The sequence below is a fragment of the Callithrix jacchus genome, chromosome 9, assembly GCF_049354715.1.
Source record: "Callithrix jacchus isolate 240 chromosome 9, calJac240_pri, whole genome shotgun sequence".
NCBI lineage: Eukaryota > Metazoa > Chordata > Mammalia > Primates > Cebidae > Callithrix > Callithrix jacchus.
In genome coordinates this window covers 108,633,121-108,657,828 of record NC_133510.1, presented here as the reverse complement: position 1 = coordinate 108,657,828, position 24,708 = coordinate 108,633,121, and the positions used below count along the sequence as shown (strand labels likewise).

The 24,708-nt window shown below is 41.6% G+C and overlaps 1 long non-coding RNA gene across 5 annotated transcripts in view; it reads left to right on the top strand.

The window, feature by feature from the left end:
* LOC144577662 (uncharacterized) overlaps positions 1-24,708 on the top strand; it is a 337,568-nt gene that overhangs the window by 273,965 nt on the left and 38,895 nt on the right. For 3 of the 5 annotated variants that reach the window (XR_013522071.1, XR_013522072.1, XR_013522069.1), the window contains one exon: positions 22,095-23,981. The exons of the other annotated variants lie outside the window; for them this stretch is intronic. This is a non-coding gene — a long non-coding RNA (uncharacterized LOC144577662). Of the gene's footprint in view, positions 1-22,094; positions 23,982-24,708 lie in introns of those variants that run through there. 5 annotated transcript variants of the gene reach the window in all.

The following is a 24,708-nucleotide window of genomic DNA, read 5'->3' as shown; positions in this document are numbered from 1 at the left end:
TAATTTTTTATTGAACTAGAAAAACATAAAAGTTTAAATAGTGCAAGTGTAGGCCCTAGACTTAAGGGATAAATTTTTGAAGTATAAAATCGCTCTGAGGTATCTCTTCCTTTTCATAGCTTTTATCAGTTATTTATCACTGCTTTATTGGTCTGTAGGATTTAGTTGTTTCGTTAAATGTGATGACATAAGCTTTGGGTACAGATCATATTTGTCTCGTTCACTGTTTAATACCCAGCCAGAACTTAAGTAATAGAAGGTACTTTAAAATATTTTTGAATGAACAAATGAATAGTGAATATATATAAAAATATTAATAGTATGCATAAAACATATGATGCTACACAGGCCTACACACCTGTATCCACACATGTACATCTACAGTCTGGGGCTCAGGTTTAGCTTGGGTGAAATCTGTGATGGTAAATTTTATGTGTTAACTTGACTGAATCATGAGGTACCCAGATATTTGGCTAAATACTGTTTCTGGGCATGTATGTGAGGGAGGAGATTAGCATTTGAATTGGTAAACTCTGTAAAGCAGATTACCGTCCCCAAAGTGGGTGACATCATCCAAGTCATGAGGGCCTGAATAGAACGAAAGGTGGGGAAGGGAGAATTTGTTCCCTTTTCCTGAGTGACTGATCTGGAACATTGGTCTTCTCCTGCCCTTGGGCTGAGACATACACAGTTGGGTTTGGGTCCCCTGGTTCTTAAGGCCTGGGACTTGGACTTAACTATACAACCATCTTTTCTGGGTCTTCAGCTTATAGTTGGCAGGTCATGGGATTTTTTCCTCCTCCATAATCATGTGAGCTAGTTTCTCATACTAAACCTATCTGTCTATCCATCTATCTATCCATCAGTATCTATGTATTTACCAACATCTACCTATCTACCCATCATTATCTCTGTATTTACCAACATCTATCTATCTATATCTATCTATCTATCTATCTATCTATCTATCTATCTATCTATCTATCCATCCATCCATCCATCCATTCATCCAGCCATCCTGGTGGCTCTGCTTCTCTGGAGAACCTTGGCTAATATAAAACCTTTATAGCTGCTCCATGTAGTTGTGCCCAGGATTGGACTGTGATTCTTGAGCCTGCTCTTTCTATAATGTTCTTTTTTTTTTCAAAGCACCCAAATCCATCTTGACATACTAGAAAATGAGGATACCAATAGGGAAAGAGGGACTATGGTCATGTAGGAACCACCACCTAAGCAGCCCAACCCCCTGTCAATTGCTTTTCTCCTGTGAGATTTCACCCCTTTACTAATTGGACCCATACCTCTCTCCCTAGGGATCATTTACAATGTGCCAGTAATCTCAATCCAGAGATGCATTGATTAATAAAAGCCTTCCACCATAACATCTCCAATTTATAAATGAGTTACAGAATATTTTTGGCAATTGTAATTGTTCTTTTGTAAAGGAGGATTCATTTTTTTCCATGGGCATTGACATTTTACCAACACAGTTAAACTTACTTAATATACCTATAATATGGCTTTTAAAAGAGACATACAATGGTTTTAGCCAAGGATGATTTTGATGACTGTGAGCATTGATAATGAACAGATTGGAAGCAAAATGGAAAATTCAGAAATGTGCTTTAGAGTAGTCATTAAAAGAGCTCAAGGATGACAAAATTTATGTGAGGAAGTGGTGTTGGTCTATGAGAGATAAAGGCACAGGGCAGAATCAGCACTTGCTTCGAGTTTATTCTTTGTTGTTTATTCTCTCTACGTTGAGGCTATCACAACCTTGAGACAATAATTCACCTCCCCTCTTTGTACCTGTTTCCTCACCTGTCAAATGGCAATAATAATGTCTTGCTTGCTGTAGTGGACATTGGAATGCACTGCCCTGAGCCACTTTTAGTGGAAGAACTTGTTGTTCCATTGGCTTGGACTGCTTTTGGCAGACAGCCTTCAGCAGCAGATTGCCCCACTGCATTCAAGATCCCACCCCTTCCCAGGATGGCCCACATCTGAGTACTGCTCAGTGTGGGAGTGTAATGGCTTGGCCCTCTTGGTGCAAGTGGAGACAACTTGGAAGAATCATTCTAGCTTGAGAGCTCCCTGAGGGGTCAAGGCTATCACTGGGCCAGCATCACAACTGAGCTTTTCCTTCTACCTTCTCCTGCTTACGTCGCTTCCCTTCCTCAGGTGTTGAACCCAAAAACACTCCTTAATAAACAATTTATGTGCTAAGCATTGTCTCATAGCATGCTTCTTGAGGAATCTAATCTGTGATACAAACCTAATTCAAGATCATGTTATTTTAGATATTAGATACTTGTAATTGAAGTTGGGAAGTACTAACTCAGTTAGCGACACCTAGACTGATGCACTGGAAATATTTTAATTACAGATGTTAATTAGAGGGATATTTTTGTTTTCTATTGCTGCATAGAAAACCACCTGAAAATTTGGTACCTTAAAACAACAACAATGTACTTTTCACATTTGTGTAGATTAATTATGTGGTTCTTCTGCTTTGGGTATAATGACGAGGGTCCTGGGAGGGCTAGAAGGTTCAAATGTCCTCAGTCACATGCCTAGAAGTTGGTGGTGGTCTTCAGCTGGATGCTCACCTGGGACTATCATCCAGGGGCATTGGTTTTTCTTCACATGGCTTCTTGGACATCCACGGAACATGGCATCTGGGTTCCAAGAAAGAGCACTCCAAGTGGACAAATCCAAGGTACAAGCACCTATCAAGCATCCACTGTCATCCTTGCCAATATCCCAGTGGCCAAAGCTAACATGGCTGGGACCAGAGGCAGTGTTGGGAAGGCTGGCACAAGAGTTGGGATGCTGGGAGTCGTGGTTTATTGAGGACACCCAAAGTAATAGCCTTCATGATGAGAGAAACCATAAATATTGGGCAACTTTTTAGAAGACCAATGAGAATTTTTCCTTTTTTTCTTGTCAGTTAGTTTTTCTTTGGTAGGTTCTCTATAACATTTATAAGCCATAGAAGGTAAATGTACTCACCAAACATCAGACTAAATGCCTAATCCTTTGGTAGATACTAGAAGTATTCCATGGAGACAAAACTACATGTGGCTTCAAGGAGATTATGGTCTTGTTAGGGAGATGGGCATGTGAATATACAATGACAAAACAGTGTGAGGATAAAACAGAAATGTACGCCTTTCAAGGTAAATTGAGAGCCCAGAGGAAGGAGCACCTATATCTGCTTGAGGGAGGAGAAGGAGGCATTTTCCAACTGAATAAGAGCAGGGAAAGAATAGTCTAGCAGGGTGAAATAGCATATACTCTCAAACTATTATATAATTATAATTATATAATATAATACAAGCAGTCCTTGTATTGCTCTAGGGTATAAAGGGTCTCTCTCTCTCTCTCTCTCTCTCTCTCTCTCTCTCTCTCGTGTGTGTGTGTGTGTGTGTGTGTGTGTGTGTGTGTGTGACTGAGAAGAGGTGCTTATAAGATACAGTTGGACAGATACTTATAGACCAGATCAGGAAGGATCTGGTATTCCATGCTGAAATGTTTCTGGCCCCTACTTCCACCTCTGGAGGATGGGGATCAGCAGGAGACTTTGTTGGAGAAGCAGGGATTGGATGTGTGCATTACACAGACTGGCTAACTCTGTGTCCTGTCTTGGTGTTGATTTGCTTCCTGCCATTCTTATAGCATGACATGGTGCTTCCACACACTTCCTCAAAAGAACAACTGTCAACAAAACATTAGCGAAAAATGAAGATTTTCTCTACATTTATACAATGTAGACATTTCTATGTTGCTACAGAAACTAGAAGTTTTATGTGTCAGACTGGGGAGGAGGTCAGATTTCAGGGTATACAGAATGACACTCCTCAAGTCCCTGTTCCTCAGTACCTCCTTTGTCTGCCAGCTGAGTCCTCATCTTTCTCTGGGCCCTCTCCTTACCAAGCCTATCATTTCTTCTGACTGTAGGTCTTTACTCAGGAATTGTGCTTTGGGGCTCCCCATCCTCCTCTCTCTCCCCCTTTCTCGTGCAGAACAATTAAATGCTATTCTAGCACTTTTGTACCCATCAGTTTACTCAGCAAAGAAAGACTTGCCAAAGAAAGATCTTCCTATATCCTAAAAGGCATCAGGGTCTATTAATTAAATAAATGAACTATTAGTATATATTTCTGATGTATCTGTAAAATGTCACTTTGGATGCAACGTAAAGAATGCATTGGGTTCAGGACAGTCGTGAGGCCAACCACAGAAAAGACTAATAAGGAAAAGATTGCATTAGCGCAGAAAAAAAATCTGTGGAGAGCCTGAGATAGGTGCTGAGGTGGCGATGGAAAGGGTAGATATGATAGTAATTAGGAAGCAGAATTAAATGGACTTTGCTATGAATCCATGCCGTAACAGTCATTAAGAAATACCAGTGTTGCTCCTTCAAGTGGAATAAAATTAGTTAAGAATTGGGACCATTTGTTGATCCAGTCTTAGGAAGATAAATAACAGCATGATAGAGAATTAAGCAGTATGTTGCTATGGGGATCCTAGAATTCATCTCCCCCATCAGCCATATTGGAAGTATCAGGTACATCAATAAATAATGAAACTTAATTTTAAAACACCATATCTCACACATCCAAATAGGTGTTGGCACCTAAGTCATCATGGGCCACTGTCACTTATTCCAACAATGCTGCCTGTGTTGAAATCTTTTCTGAACTCTTCGGCATTTGCATTTGCAGCCAGGATATGAGACACCCAGTAGTCTGGTCTCATTACTTGATGGTGACTTATTTTTCCACTGGATAGCTTTAGCCACCATGAACATGCAAATTGCTTTCCAGACACCAAGACCAGGCCTTCACCTTAGGAAAATAAATTTACACCTGAGCATGGAAGATTCTCAGCTGAGGCTCACGGTTGGAAAAATGACCACAGTGACAGGCGACAGTCTTGTCGGGAAGAGACGCTGGGCAGACAAAGTCCTTCCACCCCGCTTTTCATTTCCAGCTTTCTGAGCCCCACACATCATCAGGATATAATCTGGGCAACGCCATCAGCTATGACACTTCATTCCTGGGATACAAGAGGCAAAAGTGGCTCAAAGAGAAGAGGAGAGGACACAGGAGCCTGGAAATAAGCTTTCCTCAAAAAACGCTACTGTTGGATTATGACAGAGTGAAGCTGAAAACACACCTTCCCTTGGTAGCCTCATGGTTCAGCTGCAGGATCTGCTTGAACCAGGGAAGGATGGGCATTTTGAAGCAGTTCAGCTTCAGGGAGCAGTCCAGGTAGGTTCAGTATGGGCTGAATAAACATTCCTGGTTGTTAAAAATAAAGGAAAAGAAATGAAAGTATCATAAACTGAGAGCTTTGCATGTATTTAACTAAATGCATTAAATATATGCTAAGTGATTAGTGCAATGCCAGACAAATAAAATTTGCTCACTTAGTAGTAAATAAATATTCAGGAAAGTCATGGGAATTTAAGCTAGGTGTGATGGCGTGTGCCTGTATTCCCAGCTACATCGGAGGCTGAGGCAAGAGGATCACTTGAGCCTGAGAGTTTGAGGCCAGCCTGGACAACATAGCAAGACTCTATTTCAAAACAAATATTCAGAAAAGAAAGTCATGGGGATTTATTTGTGCTTTTTGTTTTTTTCTTAATGGAAATACAGATAGTACAATAACTACCATATTGTGGCCACAGACCCTACTGCTTCCACATAGACTGCTAATTTCAGATAATTACCCTTTATTTGTTTTTATATAATATATATCATTGTGAATATATGATACATAACATATCATATATATCTATATCATATACTATGTAGAGATAGATATATAGTACTTTCCATGTCCCAAGAGACTGTTGTAAGCATCATATATCATATCATGTAATCCTAATAATGGTCTTATGAGAGCTAGAGACTCTTGTTATTATCACCATTTTATAGATGGGAAAACTGAGGCCTAGAGGGGTTGAATAACTTGCTTACTGTCACTCAGCTAATTAATAGTAGAGACTGTGCTCTGAAGCACCACCATTTTCTGCCTCTTGAAATTCAGTTTTAGCAGCCTTTTCATTCTTGCTCACATCCTGCCATATTTTTCACCCAGGGTTTCTGTTTTTTGTATTTATACAGTGGACTAAGAAATAAGTTGGGCCTCTGGGTTCCCTAAATTGAACAGTTAAAACCAAAACCAAAAACAACAACAACAACAACAACTTAGCTTATTAGAGCTACAGACACCATGGTGATGAATAGCCCAGGTACTGCCAAACATTTGTTTTCTTTGAATAAATCTTAATATTAGAACTGTTTTAGATTTAAAGAAAAATTGTAAAGATAGTACAGAGAGTACTCATATACCCCACACCAATTCTCCCTATTTTTAACATCTTACATTGTTATGGTACATTTGTTACAATTAACCAATGTTCATAAACTGTTATTAACTGAAGTTCATGTCATTCAGATTTCCTTAGTTTTTACCTAAGGTATTTTTTCTATTCTAGAATTCCATCTAGGATATCACATTAATTTAATTAATGTGTCACCTCTCTTTGGGTTCCCCTTGATAGAGATTCTTAGACTTCTCTTGTTTTTGATGACTTTGACAGTTTTGAAGAGTACTGGGCAGGTATTGCATTGGATGTCCCTCAGTATGGTTATAGAGAATGTTTTCCTCAGATCAGACTGGAGGGATCTGTCCTTGGGATAAAGACCACAGGAGTAAACTACCATTGTCATCACATCAGATCAAGGGTATCTGCTACTGATACGGACAAGCGACAGAGAAATACTGAATAGGAGAGGGCAGTTCCTCGGCAAAGGCCCCACCCACAAGCCTGGGCCTGCCATCCTAAATGAGAACTTCACATCCTGTTTTCCTGCTTAAACACTGCTTTTTCCAAAACCACGCTGGCCCCTCATGCTCCCCATCCTGTACCCCTAAAAACCCAAACTCCACTGGCAGAGGAGCAGAGCAGCACAGCAGAGAAGGATAGAAAAGAAGCATCTGAAAGTTGAAGAGGCAGCTGAATGGTCAGAAAGGAGTTTAGGTAGAGATGGCCAAACTCCAGGGGAAGATTCTCTTCTCACTCCATCCCTTTTCCAGTTCCAGGAGGAGCTGAGAGCCATCTCCATCACTCAATAAAACCTCCACATTCACCACACTTTAAGTCTGTGTGACCTGATTCTTCCTGGACATTGCACAAGGACCTAGTACCAAGAGGGCAGAGTGTAAAAGGTTGTTGCCCTGACTTTCCACTGAGCTGGTTAATACTTAGCCATCTGCAGATGGCAAGTGCTAAAAGAGCATTAATTGTAACTCACACCTAGATGCTACCATGGGGCCAGAGGCCAAAAGCACTTGCCGCAGCCCTGGCACCCACTCACCTTTGTGCTCCCCATCCTGCAAGGGGTTTGAGCACAGTGGCCGAATAAGTGAGCTACACCCCTGTCACAAGTCCCAGGAAGGGGTCCAAGGAACTCTCCGTCTCAACATCACAGTTGAAGTTGGCCTTGATCATCTGGCCGATAATCCTAAAATCTGTGTTATAGTTGAGTCTGGCTTCGATGCTTAGCTTGACTCTTCAGACTGTGTGTTTCCTTTCGACTTTTAGAATGTCTTGTAACTCTTTGTAGAAAGCTGAATCTGTCATATCAGGTAATAGGAGCAAAGGTAAATAGGCCGCTAATGTGAGGATATATGTTAACCTGGCTACATGCTGGACTGCATTTAATGTTTGCTGTAGCTGTTTTGTGTTTTTTGTAGTCTTTGGGCTTCCTAAGAACCCTCCAGATTTCAGGGTTGGTGATCTCCTCTGCAATCTCAGATTTCTGATGGGTCTAAGAAAAATTACTGCTTTTTAGTTTTTTCAGCTTTTTTCTTATTGTGAGGATGGAAGTGACAACTTCTAAGACCTTTACATGTCGAAGCTGAAACCAAAATTCCAAACACTTTTAAGATAAAAGATAATTTCTCAAATAAAATCTTGTTTCACTGCGGCGGGTCTCATCATTGCCCAGCTCAATACAGGTGCTACTGGTGGAGAATTTCCAATCTATACTTCCTGGTCCCATTGGGTATCAAGAGCACCACCTTCTTACTCACACTGTTTCAGAGGGTTTACAAGTGTCCTGAGTCATTAAAAAACAGTGTGTCCACATGGGGTAGTGAGGATCAGATCAGCAAAATCTTAGAGCATGAGCTCTAAGATTGACTGGATTTTCCATCTTTTCAGCTGGAAAATCCAACAGATATGGTAAGATAGGTGGTGGCAGAAGCTCATTAGAGAGCAATGGGAAGAGCAGCTATGTGGTCCCTCCCATGTGATGGTGATGGTGGTATGTGTAGCTCATGCAATTGAAACAGATGAGTTGCAGGCTATAGCTTGGTTCCCACAAAGCTCTCTGGTGCCTGCCAGCCTCTGGATTCCGAGATCTGGTTCTGTGTGCTTTTCTGTGTACCCTCTCTTACCAGCAAGGTTTGGTCCTCTTATCTAAAACCCAAAAGGCACCTGATATGGTTTGGCTATGTTCCCACGCAAATCTTGAATTGTAGCTCCTATAATCCATATGTATTATGAGAGGGACCCATTTGGGGGTAATTAAATCATGGGGGTGTGGATTTTCCCATGCTGTTCTCATGATAGTGAATAAGCCTCAGGAGATCTGATGGTTTTACAAAGGGGAGTTCCCCTGCACACACTCTCCCGCCTGCCACTATGTAAGATGTGCCTTTGCTCTGCCTTTGCCTTCTACCATGATTGTGAGGCCTCCTCAGCCATGTGGAACTGTGAGTCCATTAAACCTCTTTTTCTTTATAAATTACCTAGTGTTACACATGTCTTTATTAGTGTGAGAGCAGACTAATACAACACCCTTCAAGATCACACCCTGACCTCTTCCTTCAGCCTACCCTGGCCCAGCTGCCTCTCATCTAGTCTCTGAAGGATGGTAGACCAGGTGGTCTGAAATCCTCTACAACTCACATTGTGGTAGAAAATCTCCATTCTGCTCTCAGCTTCCGGATTATCAAGGATCTATTTTCTTTTGATAATACTTGGTTTCACAAAGCAAAGTCTCTGGCTTTCTAAACTATTTCCAATCTAGGCTTTGACATGTACAAGTTCAACTGAACATTGACAAGCTTCTTTTACTTTTCATTTCTACTGTAACATTCTCAATACTCTATGAGGCCAAGCCTATGCTTTTGACTAATAGGGAACAAATCATGAATTTCTACAAAGAAGCACGGAAACAAAAAACATATTTTGAGATATTTTTTCTCTACATTCCTCTCGATGGCCTGCGTGTATGGGTATAAGCTCTGGTTGGAGGGGACCAAGGAAGGGGTCAGAGCCCTGCACACTTAGCCTTCTTCACAACTTTCCACTTCACTGAAATCACACTTAAAAGGCACCCAGTGGTCTGCATGATACCAAATCCAGTGGGCATTTCTCAGTCCTCCTCCCTCTTGCCCTGTTAGCAGCATTGGCTAGTGGCTCATCACATCCTCTTCCTTGAAGACTTGTCCCCTTAGTTTAGGATGCCCCTTTCTCAGTCCTCCTCGTATCTTGCAGATTGTTCCTTCCCAGCCTCTTTTACTGGATTCTCCCTCCTTCTCTATCATTTAATGCTGGTGTACTCCACAGCCCTATCTGCTAGACATACTTATTCCCTACATAAGCTCACTCAGTGTCATGACTTAAATACCATCTTGATGCTGATGAGCCACTAATTTCTTTCTCCAGCTCAGACAGCTTCTCAGCACGCTAGACTCGTAAAGGCTTGACATCACATGTCCACTAGCTATTGAACTTAACATGTTCAAAACCAAATTCCTTACCTCCCCTCCCAAACCTGCTCCTCCTCCTAGATTTTCACATTTTTTTCTAGCTTTGCAGGCCATAAACCTTGCCTCCCTTTTCTCTCACCCCACATTTTGTCTATCAGCAAATCCTGCCAGTGTGATTCCACATCTGAGCATTTCTCTTCCATCGTTCTCACCCTGGTCATGTCACCACCAGCTCTGATCTGTGTTTTGCAAAAATTTTCTAACTGATCTCTCTAATTCCCTCTTGATAATCCACATTCTATTGCTACATTTTTAAATGTTAAGTTGGGTCTTGTCATTGTATTTCTTCAAACCCTCCTGTAAGTTCCAACAGTCCTACAGGGTTTCCAAGCTCTCTATGATCATGTGACTCATCGAGTCTCTAACAGTATTTCCTGCCACACTATAAGTGACTCTGCTTCCCTCACTGGCCCCTTTCTTGTTTTCTACATATGCCAAGCTCACACCTTTGCATAGGCTGTTCCTTCTACCTGGAGAACTCCACCCTACCCATCTGTATGACTCTGTCCCTCACTGCCTTCTGGTCCCTCTTTATCACCCCACTGTGAGTCCTCCCCTGACCAGCTATTTAATATAGCACCCCTGTCTCCTTGTGTCCTTACCCAGCTTGTTATTCTCTTCACTGACCATTACCTGAAGTAGATTATATGTTACTGTTGGTCTCCCTTATCTATCTATCTATCTATCTATCTATCTATCTATCTATCTATCATCTATCTATCTATCATCTATTTATCTTCTATTTATTGATTTTTGAGACAGAATCTTACTCTGTCACCAGGCTGGAGAGCAATGGCATGATCACAACTCACTGTAGCCTCGACCTCCTGGACTCAGATGATCCTTCCAAGTAGCTGGGACCACAGGTGCATGCACCACCACACCTGGTTAATTTTTGTATTTTTGTACTGACCAGACAAGGCTGGTCTCAGACTCCTGGCCTCAAGTGATCCACCTGCCTCAGCCTCCCAAAGTGCTGGGATTCCAGGCATGAGCCACCATGCCCGGCTGGTCTCCTTGATTAGAAAGGAAGTTAGCTTAGCAAAATCAGGTGCTTTTTCCACTTTTATTCACTGCTCGATCCCTGTTGCTAAGAACAATGCTTGCCACATATTGGGGGCTTAATGAATAATGAATGAATAAATTCTGTAAAGAGGCCCATAAAACACTCCTAGGAAACTCCAAGTTTCCTATGGGATTTGGGAAATCCCAAATCCCATTCTTCCATTTTACAGATGAAAACCTGAGGCCCCAAAAGGGAAGTGACTTGGTCAAGGTCACCCAGGAGTAAATGGCAGAGCAAGGCCAGATTCTGGACCACCCATTTCCCAATCCTGTCCTCTTTCCCTATGTGTCCCAGTGATAGCAGAGGGAATGGATGTCAGCATCTGCCCATCAGGTGACATTGTAGAGGCCATGCTTTAAAAGGTTATCCCAATAAACTGAAGGCAGAAAGGTCATCAGGTGGTTGAGGCTGTGACACTCCCAGAGAGGAGGTGGTAAGGACCCATCCCCTGGTGACTTGGGAAGTCAAAAGGCAGGTCAAAGTCTGGATGACGTTGTGAAAGAAGCTCGTTGAATAATTGAATGTAGTGATAAAAGGCACAGGAAAAAAGTCAACATGATAACAAGGAAGGAGAGCCCATTTATCTTTGTATCTTCCATGCCAGTAGTTAGCAGAGGGTACACTTACCCCCAAGTATCTATTGCTAGACACGGTAACGTAGAGAACCAGAAGGATCACAATTCATGGTTTTCTAATGAGTCAGGCTTTCTGAGTGCCATGGACAAAAACACAAATTTAGGGTCAGATACACCTAGGTCAAACTTCATTTCTCTTTTTTACTCTCTTTTTTCCCAAGTGATATTGGACAAAAAAAAAAATTTATTCTCTTTGAATCTCAATTTTCCCATCTCTAAGCTTGGATAATACATATAAAAGAGAAAGAAAGAGGGAGAGAGAAAAAAGAGAGAGAAAGAAAGGGAGAAAGGGAGAGGGAATAAATACAATCATGTATATGATATGCTTACTTAGCTCAAGGCTTGGCACATGTGAGGCCCTCAATAAATGCTCACTTTTGTTTACTAACTCAATGGCTTCTGTCTTCTTTTGAAATCCATGCCCTCTCATTTCTGACATCCTGGCTCCTCCTCTGTACTTCTCAAGGGTGTCTGTCATGAAGAAGAGGGCTCCTATCATTAAATCTCCTTCCCACCACTGAATTTGAGATGAATTTGGTGTTCTCCATCTGCTCAGCTGGCAGACTTTTCAAGAGGGCCTGGGCATCATGATAAATGCTTGAATCACATCTGCCCCACTGTATGGTCATGAGAGTAATGTGGGAACCCAGATATGAATGATCCCAGGGTGGATCTGCTATTACTGTTTCCAAGTGATGAAAACTTGCTCCCATTCCCATACATACCTCCAACTCTGTGTTCATATCTCACCTTTGATAGTGGCATTGATTCCAGAGAACTAACAGTTTGAGCCTCATCTGTGGACTCAGAGGAGATGGGAGGGCCTTGGTGTTTCATTTTGAGAACAAGAGAAAAGCTACATTTCCATCCTGTGCTTGCTCACAGGAGCAGCCCACATTTCACCCTTCACAGAATCCTGTGTTGTTCCCATCTGAGGCCTGCCAGCTTTGGAGGTTAAGTCTCTGAGACGAAAGGAAAGCGGGGGCTGGAAGAATTTTGGAGGGAGTCCAGCACTGCCTGGCCAAGCCAACCCAAATAATTCAAGCAAGCAAAAATCTGCTTGGACCTGAACTGGCTGTCTAGACAGTTGTGATTATATGCAGGTAGCTGTATGACCTTGCACTTCATTTGGCCCATGTTGAACTTGTTTAGAGGCACATGCCAGTGAGTGTCTTGGTTTGGGTTCTCCCAGAAAAGACCCATAATGAAGGACTTCAGTATGGTTAATTTTCTTAGGAGGTGCTCCTAGAGTATACGAATGAAGGAACAGGAGCCTGAGATAGAGAATGGAAAGGAGGTAATAAAGAGTATGTTGTTCAGCTAGTTACCACCATGGGCAACTAGAACTGAATCTTGCAGGGTGACTAGCAAGGTCATTATAGAAATGCCTCAGAATCACACCCCAACAAGAGGGCATGGGAGCCAGGGTGCTCATCCATCCAGCTGCTCTCCTCTGTCATTGGCTAAGGGCACATTCAGCTTGCTGAGTGTGCAGACCAACTTTGTATCCTCTTAGGCAGGGAGTTACAGGTGTGTCCAGCACAGAGCCTTCAGCATATGGAGAATAAATTCCAGAGTACATGAGTCAGGCATTGTCAATATCTGCAGCCAGTGAATCAAAACACAAAGCCACCTAAACATAAAGTGTCAACCATTCAGACCCAATCCTAGATTGTTGAATGATAGTCATCCAAATGTAGAAGCTAGCAACCTTGTCACATAATTTTTCCCTCTACCAGGAGTTCCTACTAAATAATAACAACATCTACTGAGTGGTTACTGTGCACCAGGCACTTAAATTATCTCATTTCATTCTTATAAAAACACCAAGAGGTGAGAACTATTAATATTATCACTCATACTGCATGGATGAAGTTACCAAACCTCAAAAAGTTCAGGAACTTGCCCAAGGTCACATAATCAATAAGGAATAAAGCCAAGATCTGGATCAAAGCCATCTGACTCCAGAGCTCGACTCCCTACCATCTGTGCCCTCCTGCTCATGTTGCCATGCAGCTTATGCCAGGGATCCCTCAGGCCAGGGTGATCCTCATGTTGAAAAGTAGTTTGCTTAGCTGTATCTTGCATGGAAAATGGCATTTGCAGAGCTGCTTCTCAGTACTTTCCTGTACCTGCTCTTCTGCAATGCTCAGAGCCACCCTGTGAATTTGAGGTCAGGATCCCCAGGTTACAGGTGAAAAATCTGAGTGAGGTTCAGAGAAATGAAGTGACTTGCCCATGTCCCAGCACTGGGGATGCAATGGAGTGAAGTGGGCCAGAGGGTCAGCAACCTGTCAAAATTCAGATCAAGAGTCCTCTCTTCCTGACCCTCCTCCCCTGCCTCCCAAGGCAGAAGGATCCATGCTGGAGTATGTCCTATAGACTTTAGCCATATGATGTATGATTAAATGCATTTAGACACAAATTTTAGTGAACTAGTAGGCTAAGGGGTCGTGAGCCACTCACAGAGAGAGATCACATCTACACAATACTGACTAGTTCACCTTCTCATTATTTATTCAGTATAGGTTTAATAAAAGAGGCTTTAAGTCAACAAACTTGTAGAGAAAGATTAAAGGCCAGGTTGTGATGCCTAAAGCAATAAAGCAAGCACGTTAGAGGGTACTCTCCTTGGTTGACCTCCCCCCAGGAGAGCTATCTGGCTCAAAGATTAGTTTCAAGACTACAAAAGTAAACAAGTTAGTTAGGTAAGCTTCTACATTCCTTTGTTTCTACTCTAATTTATTTAACTAAGGGGACAATACTGATTTCAGCTAAGAACTATAGAAAAAACTCTTAGGCTTTCCAAAAGAGTTTGAGACCACATTCTATAACTTTTTCTACTATTTTTCCTTTAATATTTTTGCCACCACCTTGAGTGAATTCCCATAGAGCCATTTTCTTGTTTCTGATCCACACATATGTTCTCTCAAAGCACTTAGGATATTTTATTCATATCGCTGGTTTATAAATATTTACTCTTCCACTGGGAATCCTCTGATAATCTTTGAAACTCCAACCCCCCAAAAAAGTATTGAACAAATGTATGAAAATGCTGAATGAATAAATGAATGAGTACGACCTATGCTTAAATCTCAGCACTGCCACTTTTCTATTGAGGGCTTTTGACTCAGAGAAGCCTGGATTTGTCTGCTCTAGACTGTGCCTTGGCACTCAGGTAACCTGGAGCCCTGGGATGGTCCTTGCCTATCAGGAGATCCCAGGAGCTGACCCCAGGGCTCATGTCAATCAGCTCTTGCTGCTTCCCCTATCACCTTTAAAGCTTGCCTTGCCTTTTGACTCATTCCTTCAAAGTCAAGTACAGTGATGAAATCTTCTTGACAAATCTACTTCTTTTAAAGCTTTAATGGCTACTAAGAGCTTAATGCACTACCTTGTATAGAAATTTCTATTTAACAAGAGAACTAGTAAACACTCGATGCCTTAGCTCATCAGAATAATTAATATAATAACTAATAATTACTTAGTTGCTGCTACATGCTATACTCTTTTAAGAGTTTTATAAGTTTAAGCCTCACACAAATTCTATGAAGTAAGTTGTTAGAATAAATTCTCAAATTTCCATCAAATGTCTTCCCACCAGCCTGTCACTGGTGTCTGAAATCTCATTATCTGCTGTATCCTCAGTCAGTGAATCCCTGGCACACAGTAGGTGTTTGGATTCTCCAGAAGTAGACTCTGAGCAAGGATGCAAATAGAGAGAGTGGACTTGGGAGGTGCAGAAAACTGGGAGGGGATGGGGAGCTACACAGGGAAAGGAGGCAGATGGTAAAGGAAGTGCCATCAGATAAGCCAATGTCATGACCACTGGAGCTCTGTCCCATAGGGACACTGGGATATGGTAGAGAAACATACCTCAGCATTATCTCACCCAGGAGTGAGGGAGCTGAGGCATTTATAGGGAAACTCTTGATAATCATTGTTGGGGAACTGCTCCAGGTAGCATCAATTCCTCACCTCTTCATCTAGTAATGGGTGTGGCAGAGTGGCTTTGGAGAATCCCTCAAATAAAGAGATACAGATACTGGCAGAAGAAGTTGGCTGAAGTCTACCCAAGTAGCAATACCCAAAGGAGATGGACAATAACCAATAGCATCTGCCACAGTGTTTCATTAAGTTTTTGTTGAATAAATGAATGAGATGGTGGTGGTGATAGGAGGCAATAATGCCCTGATTTTCACTGGTTTGGTATGACTGTTAATTTTTCTTATCATCTTAGTGGCTTTCCATTATTTAGGACAACTCTACTATAGAACATCCAGAGTCTCTGATCTCGTTGGCAGCAAGGGGAAAATCCTTCACAAGAGTCCCAGAAACATAGACAGACTTCTGGTTTCTAATTGTTCAACTCCCATGATTATATTTTCACCAGTCCTCTGAAGAGTTTATCACAAAATGCCAAGGCATCTGAAGTAGCTCTCAGGAAAGCAAAAGAGACCTAAGAGGGCAGATGTCATCAATTTTTCACACTTCCTTCCTAGCAAACTCAACCACAACTAACCTTGGTAACACAAGCCTCGTAGAATCTATGTGCAGTGCATGTTTGGATTAAATTCTCTGTTGATTTTTCTTGATTTATAAACTAAAACTCAGCCAATGCAAATCTTTCCCCCACCCTACCAATTTCTGTCTTGAACTAAGTGTTCAATATTTTGTCGACCTACAATTTTTGTTATTTTTAACCTCATAAAACTATTATTATTATTTTTAAAAGAAGCCCTGTGCAAGATTGGAGGATAGTTTTTCTGGTTTTGTTTCCAGAATTATTGCACATTTGTGAATTAATAGAGCACCAGGTCCCAAGAATCACATGATCTCATTGCTCTTACATGTAGGTTTCTCACGTTAATTTTTTCATGACACATCACACCAGAAAATAAAGTTTTAGATCCACAAGCAACACACGGTGATGGTGCTAGGGCCAACGACGAGGAACAACTGTGAATAATATCCCTGGAAGAACCCACCTTCCTTGAAAAGTGCCCTCCATGAAAAGGAATGTCCTCCTCCTCCTCCGCCCTCCTCTTACACTTTCTTTGTTTCCAAATGGAACGTGTGTGTGTATGTGTGTGTGTGTGTGTGTGTGTGTGTGTTTGTTTATTTGTTTGAAAGACTTAATAGGCCTTGAATTCCAAGGTCATGTTTCAGAGGGAATTGGAAAGTTGTTCCAAAGGAGAGCCTGAGAATCTGTAGCTTTGAGAAAACAGGAGCAGATTTTTGTGTGCTTTTCACAGGGGGTTGTCCACCAGGGACAAACAACAGCTCTGTGAAGTGTAAACTAACACTGCCACCTGACTGCTATGAGGTCTGCACACTAGCAGATGTATAGCAAAGAAGGGGGTTACTGTAGCACCTGGGGGCAACTGATCCTTTCAAGGGGAAACTGAGTCACTATCACACACTGAGGGCAGAGAAGAGTAAATGTATGTGATTATATATGTAATTATATAAAATATGTAAATATATAATATATAAAGATATACAAATATATATTTATATGATATATAAATATAAAATAAGTATATAGAATTATATATACTTTTATATATAATTATATATAATTTTAATTATTAATTATATATTATATATAATTTTTCTTTTTTTGTCCCCCTCTCCTATTCATTTACTATGTAATATAAAATGTCATAAAAGTGGTAGGCCTTATATGTTATACAATAATTATATAGAATTAAATACATATTTAATTTTTCTTTCTTTGTCCCCCTCTCCTATTCATCTACTATGTAATATAAAATGTCATAAAAGTGGTAGGCCTTATATGTTGGTATTTAAGCTACAGGATATTAAAGGGGAGTGCAATTTAGCTAGAAGTGCAAGTAAATACAACCCAGTGATGAATAAAATGACACAGTGTCTACCATCTTGGAGACAGCTAGTCTATTTTCATTTGTATGAAGGACAGTTGCATCATGTCAGACAGGTAAAAGCATGATTTTGCTTTATTTGGACATTAAATATAGAAAAAAAGAGATATTCCAAATTGATAGGGGTTGCACTTTCCTGAATTATTCCATAATAAACTTGGCAAAACTAAAAACTTTCTCAGAATCCCCTTCTTTTTCTCTCCCTGAGCTGCATGGTTCCAGGTTAGAGTTGGTCAAAAGAGGAACTTGTTCAGGATTTTGAAGACAGAAGTAAAGCAGTGGCCATTACTCTCAGCAGGTCGTTTACTCTGCATCCAGTTATTACTCTCAGCAGGTCGTTACTCTGCATCCATACTCTCGAATGCTGACCTACTGACCAACCAAATTCTCATCCATGGACCCAGAGATTCAATTGCTACACAGTGGCATCCCACAGACCCCTAGAAGAGCTCCTCCTTTGCTTTCCATTCAATCCCAGAGCTATGAGATTCTGCTGCATTTCTTTTTTTACTTCTCTAGAAAAATGTTATCAGCCTTTTCAGTAGCATGTTCTATCAATCACTGTCAAAGAGCATGAATTTCACATCAAAGACATAAAAACGGCCCTCCTTTTGCCTACCAAAAAACTTTGCAGGTTTCCATGCATTCCACTGTTGTTGCTCATTTACTGCAACTTTTCAGATACAAATGTCATAATTGTGACATTAGGAATACATTTTGCTGTTCCGGCTTTTAAGATAAGCAAAATAGAAATTCCATGTTTAGCCAGAAATCGTCTTGAGCAGCCAGCATATAAATATACTGCTGATACTTAAACCAGCCTTGTAATTAATGCCACACTAGCAAATGGACATAGACGTCAAGGGGCAATTGACTATTGGTAATTTTTCTGAAACAGAAGCCTACATCACATTCCACTGACTGCTCTAAATTCCTGGTGTTCCACATTCTGCTCTGTTCCACTCGGAACCACCATGGTTCACAGGACAGGCTCTCATCCCCTAAGGGAGCTTCTGATACAAGTGAGTTGAAGGATGGACAGAAGCAGGCATATTCCAAGCACTTAAAGTATGTTTATGATTTCATCTGTTTATCCTTTTGGGTTATTTGATTGTATGCAACAGAAACAATCTTTGTCCAACTAGCAAAAGAGGGATTTGGAGAAAGAAAAGGAAGCAGCTCATGGAACAGAAAGTAAAGCTGGAGAAGTAGGATTGGAGTATCTGGGGAGCAGACACTCATGGGAGTTGGGGACAGGGGAAGTCACTTCAGAGAACCACTGTCTACTTGATGGAAATTTAGCCACCTTCAGTCTTGTCAGTCACTCTGCTCAAGACTCCAAACCAGGGATAAGGGATGGGCCCTGTTTGAGTTTCAGGTTACCCTTGGCCAGAGGCAAGGGAGACTTGGTTGTTAGACCCCGAAGACTATACACAACGGGGGAGGGATGACTTCTTGAAGAGAAATCAGGATCTCCATAACAGAGGTCACTGTGTCTTAAAAAGATGAGCCGTGTAGTGTCTTCCCACTGACATTTTCTGTATGAGTAATGTGACTGTGTCCAGGATATGAGACAGGGTGGCCCAAGGACAAGCCCCTCATCTCAGTATTATGTTTCCATCTCCTCATTTCCTACTGAGCAGCCTGGGTTTCTGGGAATTTTCAGACCCAGATGGTATTTGTATTTCCAAGAGACCCAGCATTTCAAAGTCTGACATATGCCACACTCAGAGAGTTATGAAAGCAAAGCCAAGCGACAATTGGGACCAGTTTTTTCCAGACGTCTCTTTATATCTAGATCCCAGTTACAGGGAGTCTGAAAAGTCCCATTATCTCAACAGAGAAATCACGGCAGGCAAGTTTGCTATGGCTGTTTCATTTCTGCTCAAATCGCAATCCCTTCTCTCGGGTCAAATGCATCTTTTGGCCCAAATCCGGGGCCCCACATACATAGCTCCTCATATTTGGAATAGCCTCCACAGCCAAGTGAATGAGTCAGTCTGCTGAGTTGATTCAAATCCTGAGAGACTTTGTTCCAGAAGCTTCCAACAATGCCCTTAGGATATATGACTATGTCTGAACATTCAGTAAAGTGTGAGCTTGTGGTAGCTTCTGTATATAGATTCAGTTATCTGCATTCATCCTGTGTCTTGTCCTAGGTCAGGAGAGTCCCAAAGAGAAGGATCATATGTGGCTTCCTTTTCTGCCTCTCCCCACAGTGTCTAGGAGAGTGCACACTCAGTCGGCATTGATAACTAACTCCGGTAAATAACTCGAAGAAAAAGAAACATATTAGGAGATAGAAAACCAGATACTAATCTCACTTTTACAAAAGAGGACAAGCCATCCAACCTCACTGAGCCTCAGTCCTCTCATCTTTGTAATGGTGACCGTAATTCATTCCACTTTCATGCCATACATGGTTACAACGCTTAAATGAGGATGGTGGCGTGGAAGTGGCTTATCATCTCAGCTATAGACATGCCACATGGCTCTCAGGTCACCAAGGCATGCTAGAGACCATCAGAATGAAATCTGCAGAAGCTCAGTCGCCCTGGCAAATGTGGCACACTGGTACTCCTAGAACAGTGTGTCATGTTTATTCCTTTGGGGTAACATTTAAGCTATGAGGCCACAGAGCAGGAGCCCTGCCATTTTATATCAATTACAGCAGTCAGCATATTAAAAAAAAGGACTGCTGGACACCAGCTGCGATGAAATGCTTTATCAGAGGACATTAAGAAGTCAGGCTCTTCCTTTCTCAGCAGTATTTTCTCTAAAGTCTCTTTTTCCATCTGTCCCTACCACGAAGACACTTGTTCACACTCAGACTGCTTCCTGCCTGGCCCCCTGCCACCTTCTCCTGCCTGACTTTCTATCTCTCGCCTCACCCTGTCTCAGTGCCAGACAGCTCACAATGCCACTTCGCAATGCAACTTGGAACAGCTTCTGGGTTTCTGCACCAGCTGCCTTGTCTGTGTTGGGGGATAGAGATCTTAAAAATTGTTTCCTTCCATCCTTTCTTCCCCCCTCCATTTTGGATTTTGTTTTCTTTCTCCTTAAAATTGCCTCCTAAAAGCAGAAGCCCAAAGTGACTTCTTTACCTCCTGGTTTTTTTTTTTTTTTTTTGCCTTTTTGTTGTGTTTAGCATAAATCAATGTTCTCTGTCTCTGAAAACTAAAAGCCCCATATAACCAACACTCCAGCACAGCAAAATCATTTTGAACTTTTGGCAGAAAGTCCTAGGAGAGTAACACCAAAAGGAACTCCTACATTATAAATTGGGGTACCCCAGCATTCAGCAATGCACCCCCCAGTGCTGAGTGTTCTGATCTCTAGGTCAAAAACTATGCAGGAGTTTTGCCCTCAGCTTTTCTCCTCCTAAACCTGGACCAAAATTCCTTTCTTTGTGACCATCTGGTCTCCTCATTTTACTTGGCCAAGCACAGCTTGACAATTCTCCCCTACTGCGATGGCACAAAGGGAAGCAAAAGAGACCTGAAATCAGCCTGATACAGTCTCAGACTTCAATTCCATGCTACTTAAGGTGAAATAAACCATCAAAGTGATATATTAGGAAACTATGTGCAGCAAAGCCATGTTCATTCAAAACTGAAGGCAGGGAAGAAATGGATTTAGAATAAATAGCTCTGATCCTTTGGGAAGAAATGACTAGAAATTCTATCCCACTGTGCCTTACTTCAAAACAATAAAGGCCAACAGCATTTGCGTTATTCTTCACAGTTAACAGAGCACGTTTACAAATGGGAGGACATCAAAGGACAGAATAATAATAATTTATATTTGACTCCTCCCATTTTCAAGGCTCTTTAGGATTGGAAACCTCCATTCATCTTCTCTCAAATTTTGGAAGTTGGAGAAAGCAATTTCAGTCGATCATTCATCTATTCAACTCTTGTCTATTGGATGTCTACCGTGTGCCTGCCACTGTTCTAGGCTCTGTGATATAAAGCAGTGAAAAAGCAGATAAGGTTGTAGATCTCATTGGGCTTCTGTTCTAGTAGGAAAGAGGAGAATAGACAATCAACAAATTGAACAAATATAGACTATGTCAGGTGGGATAAGGTGAAGATAAAAGCAGAAAACAAAAATAAAGCCAGATAAAGGGTACAGAGAGTCACAGGAGAGCAGACCCTGTTTTCTGTAGGGTGGTCCCAGTGAAGTGATGTTTCAGCAGAGACTTAAGGAACAAAGGGCCCAGATGAGAGGAAGCAACAGGACTCTTGAGAACAAGGCATGGAAGGCCTCGTTGGACACTTGAAAGATGTTGGCTTTCAACCTGAGCGAGTGGGAAGACTTGACACAGTTTTAAGCAGGGTAACATGATCTGACTTACATTTTGAAAGGGTTCCTCTGGCAGACACTGGACACTGTCCCCTCGCAGCCATTCCTTCCTTCCTGATAGAAAACTCACAATTTTAGCTGGATGTATGGCATCACAGAAAAAAGACTATATTTCCCAGCCTTTCCTGCAGGCAGGTATAGCTGTAACACTAAGTCTGGCCAACGGACCATGAGTGGAAGTGTGATGGGGTAATTCAAAAGTCATGCCTAAAAGATGGGTGGTTTTGATCTTTTTCTTCTTTATTTTGTTCTTCATCCTCTTCCTAGAATGCAGATGTGATGGTTGGAGCTCCAGCTGCTACATTGGACTATGAAGACCAGGGTCACCCCCTCTGGATGGGAGAGTGAGAAGTTGGAAGAAGCTCAGGTCCCTGAGGATTTTGTGGAGTAGATCCACACCAACCCATACAGGCTTCCTGTAGACATTAATTTTATATTGTGCTCCTGGAAGCTGAGACCAGTTCAAATGGCTGCAATCTTTCTGTCTACTGTGTAGAGAACAAATATTGGAGGGACAGGAGTGAAAGCAGGAATAATCTCTATTTTGTAAATAGGAACCCTGAGGCCTGAAGAAGTTGAATGAAGTATATTAGGATTGCGGGTAAAAGCACTGGCTTTAAGGTACGGAAACCTGTCTGTATTTAAATCCTGCCTCCAATACTTTCTGACCTTGTAAGCTTGGGCAATTCCTTAGCCTCTGTAAGCCCGATTTCCTCATCTGTAGAGTAGGATGATAACAATGCCTGTCTCAGACTAGGATTGTGCTATTAAATAAAATAAACCATGAAAAGACCTAACACAGCCTGGTAGGGTTCACACTTCTCACTTGCTGGTTCCCTGCCCCTCCTTCGTGTCTTCTCCAGACCCTTTCCCACCTCTTGCATCTGCTTAGGAAATGGTGATCCTTCCAAGCGGGGTGAACCACACACTCAATTAGGAAGAAATCCTTTTGTTAGGAAGGAAGGGCAAAAAGAGGGAGAGAAGGGAGAAAGAAGGAAGCCTTAACTCTTTAATGGATATGATGAATTTTCAAGTACCCAGAAATTCCAGCTCACAGAAGACAAATGTCAGTAGTGAGCGTGGCGTACTGAAGGATCTAAGAAAAGAGACCAGAAGTTCATCCTTCAGCCTCCAAGCTGCTCCGTTGTCAAACCCCTTCTTTTTTTCTCCCCTTCTCTATCACCTCTTTTTCTCTTTCCTCTTCCAAACAAAAATAGGAAGTGTGAAAAGCTCAGTAAGTCATCTGGTTTTCAGGCTGCTTTTCCTTGGAGTGGCTAAGATTGTTTTTTATTGGCTTGGCAGAATGTTTTGAGATTGTGTGGCGAGGACTCTTCTGTGTGTGTGCCCGTGTGTGCATATGTGTGTCTGCCTGTGTGTGTGTCCGCATGCATGTGCGTGTTTATCTAAGCGCTGGGCTTTGGAATGCAAAGCAGCACATACATGTTTCCTTTTCGATAGCAGATTCTCTTCCTAATTATGTTTTGCTCAGACTAATATTAAAATGAATTGGTTTCCTCTGACAACAATAAGTGTAATCATAACAGGAAATGGTCCAGAATCACACAGTAACAAAAATAGAGCCAGAGAGGAAGCAACAAGACTCTTGAGAACATTTGGCTGATCTACTTTTCCATTCCATTTCGTCCATGTAGTCATCCCTTCATTGATTCAGAAAATTATGCTTATCACTGGTGAGACTAATGGGAAGCCTGAAAAAATTCAACTTCTCTTAATTAGAAATTTGTGAACCACTAAATACAAAAATTAGGGAAAAAAATGCATTTCAGCTTCTACATAAAGATTGGCCTGTGTTTTACCCAATACCACTCTTTTGTAAGAAGGTTTAAGTCATCAGTTATCTTACACATCAAAGAATCTGATAAATTCTGCAGTAAAACAACCTGACTCAATTTGTCAAACTTAGCGAGGCCCAAATTTACTTGACCATGCAACTTGCTTTTCCTTTTTTATTGACTACTGTGAACTTTGAAATTAGGATTACAGAATACAAACCTTTCAACATTTTCTCACGGTAATGGTCTACTTGTGGTCTGAATGCTGTCTCTGGGCATTTAGTGTTAATATCATGCACATTAATTCTGATACGTGGTTGCTTATTCCTTCAAGAATAGAATAAAGAGGCTATTCTCTTAACAATGCATATTCTATTCACCAACGTAATTGATTCAAGCAGAAGTTGGGAAGATAAAATGCCTTTGCAAGCTGATAACCATCGTCTTGACCTTACCTGATGGGGTATACATTCAGGAGGAGGAAAAGGGATATTTCTGTCCCAAAGCACTTTCTTCTCTGCCCTCCCTGCATGGGAAGTCTTTGGGGTCATTTCTACCGGTGGATGGAACCTCAGACCAGTTCACTTCACACCACACAGACCCTCTTTGTTAAGGAGAGAGATAAGCACCAGTAACAACCTCTTTATTTACTTAAATCTATGCCATGAAGGGTCCATAGGAATCCACCAGGGACTCACAGGGTGACTAGGTGAGTGAAGAATCTAGCTACAATAGCTATTTACAATCGATGCTAATAAAGCCCTTGAGTCTAGCCTGTGTGTGATTAAATGAGGTGACAGAAGACAGGGCTGAGGTCGGAGTTCAGGGAACCTGGTCTAAGCACACTCCATGGGTCCAGGTTTGTCCCGTAGACTTGGTACACACAGCAGTCAACAATCAACCATGTTGTCTGATTAACGACAACTGCCAAAAAGGATCACACAACAAAGCACCAAAGCCCAGCTAAGCCCAGAAGGGGTCAGCTTCCTGGACACAAAGGCTTTTTATTAGGTGAGACATCTGTTCAGATCTCTGCTGCCAATTAGGTTGTTATTGGGTTCTGCTAACACCTATTGATAGCTGATAGC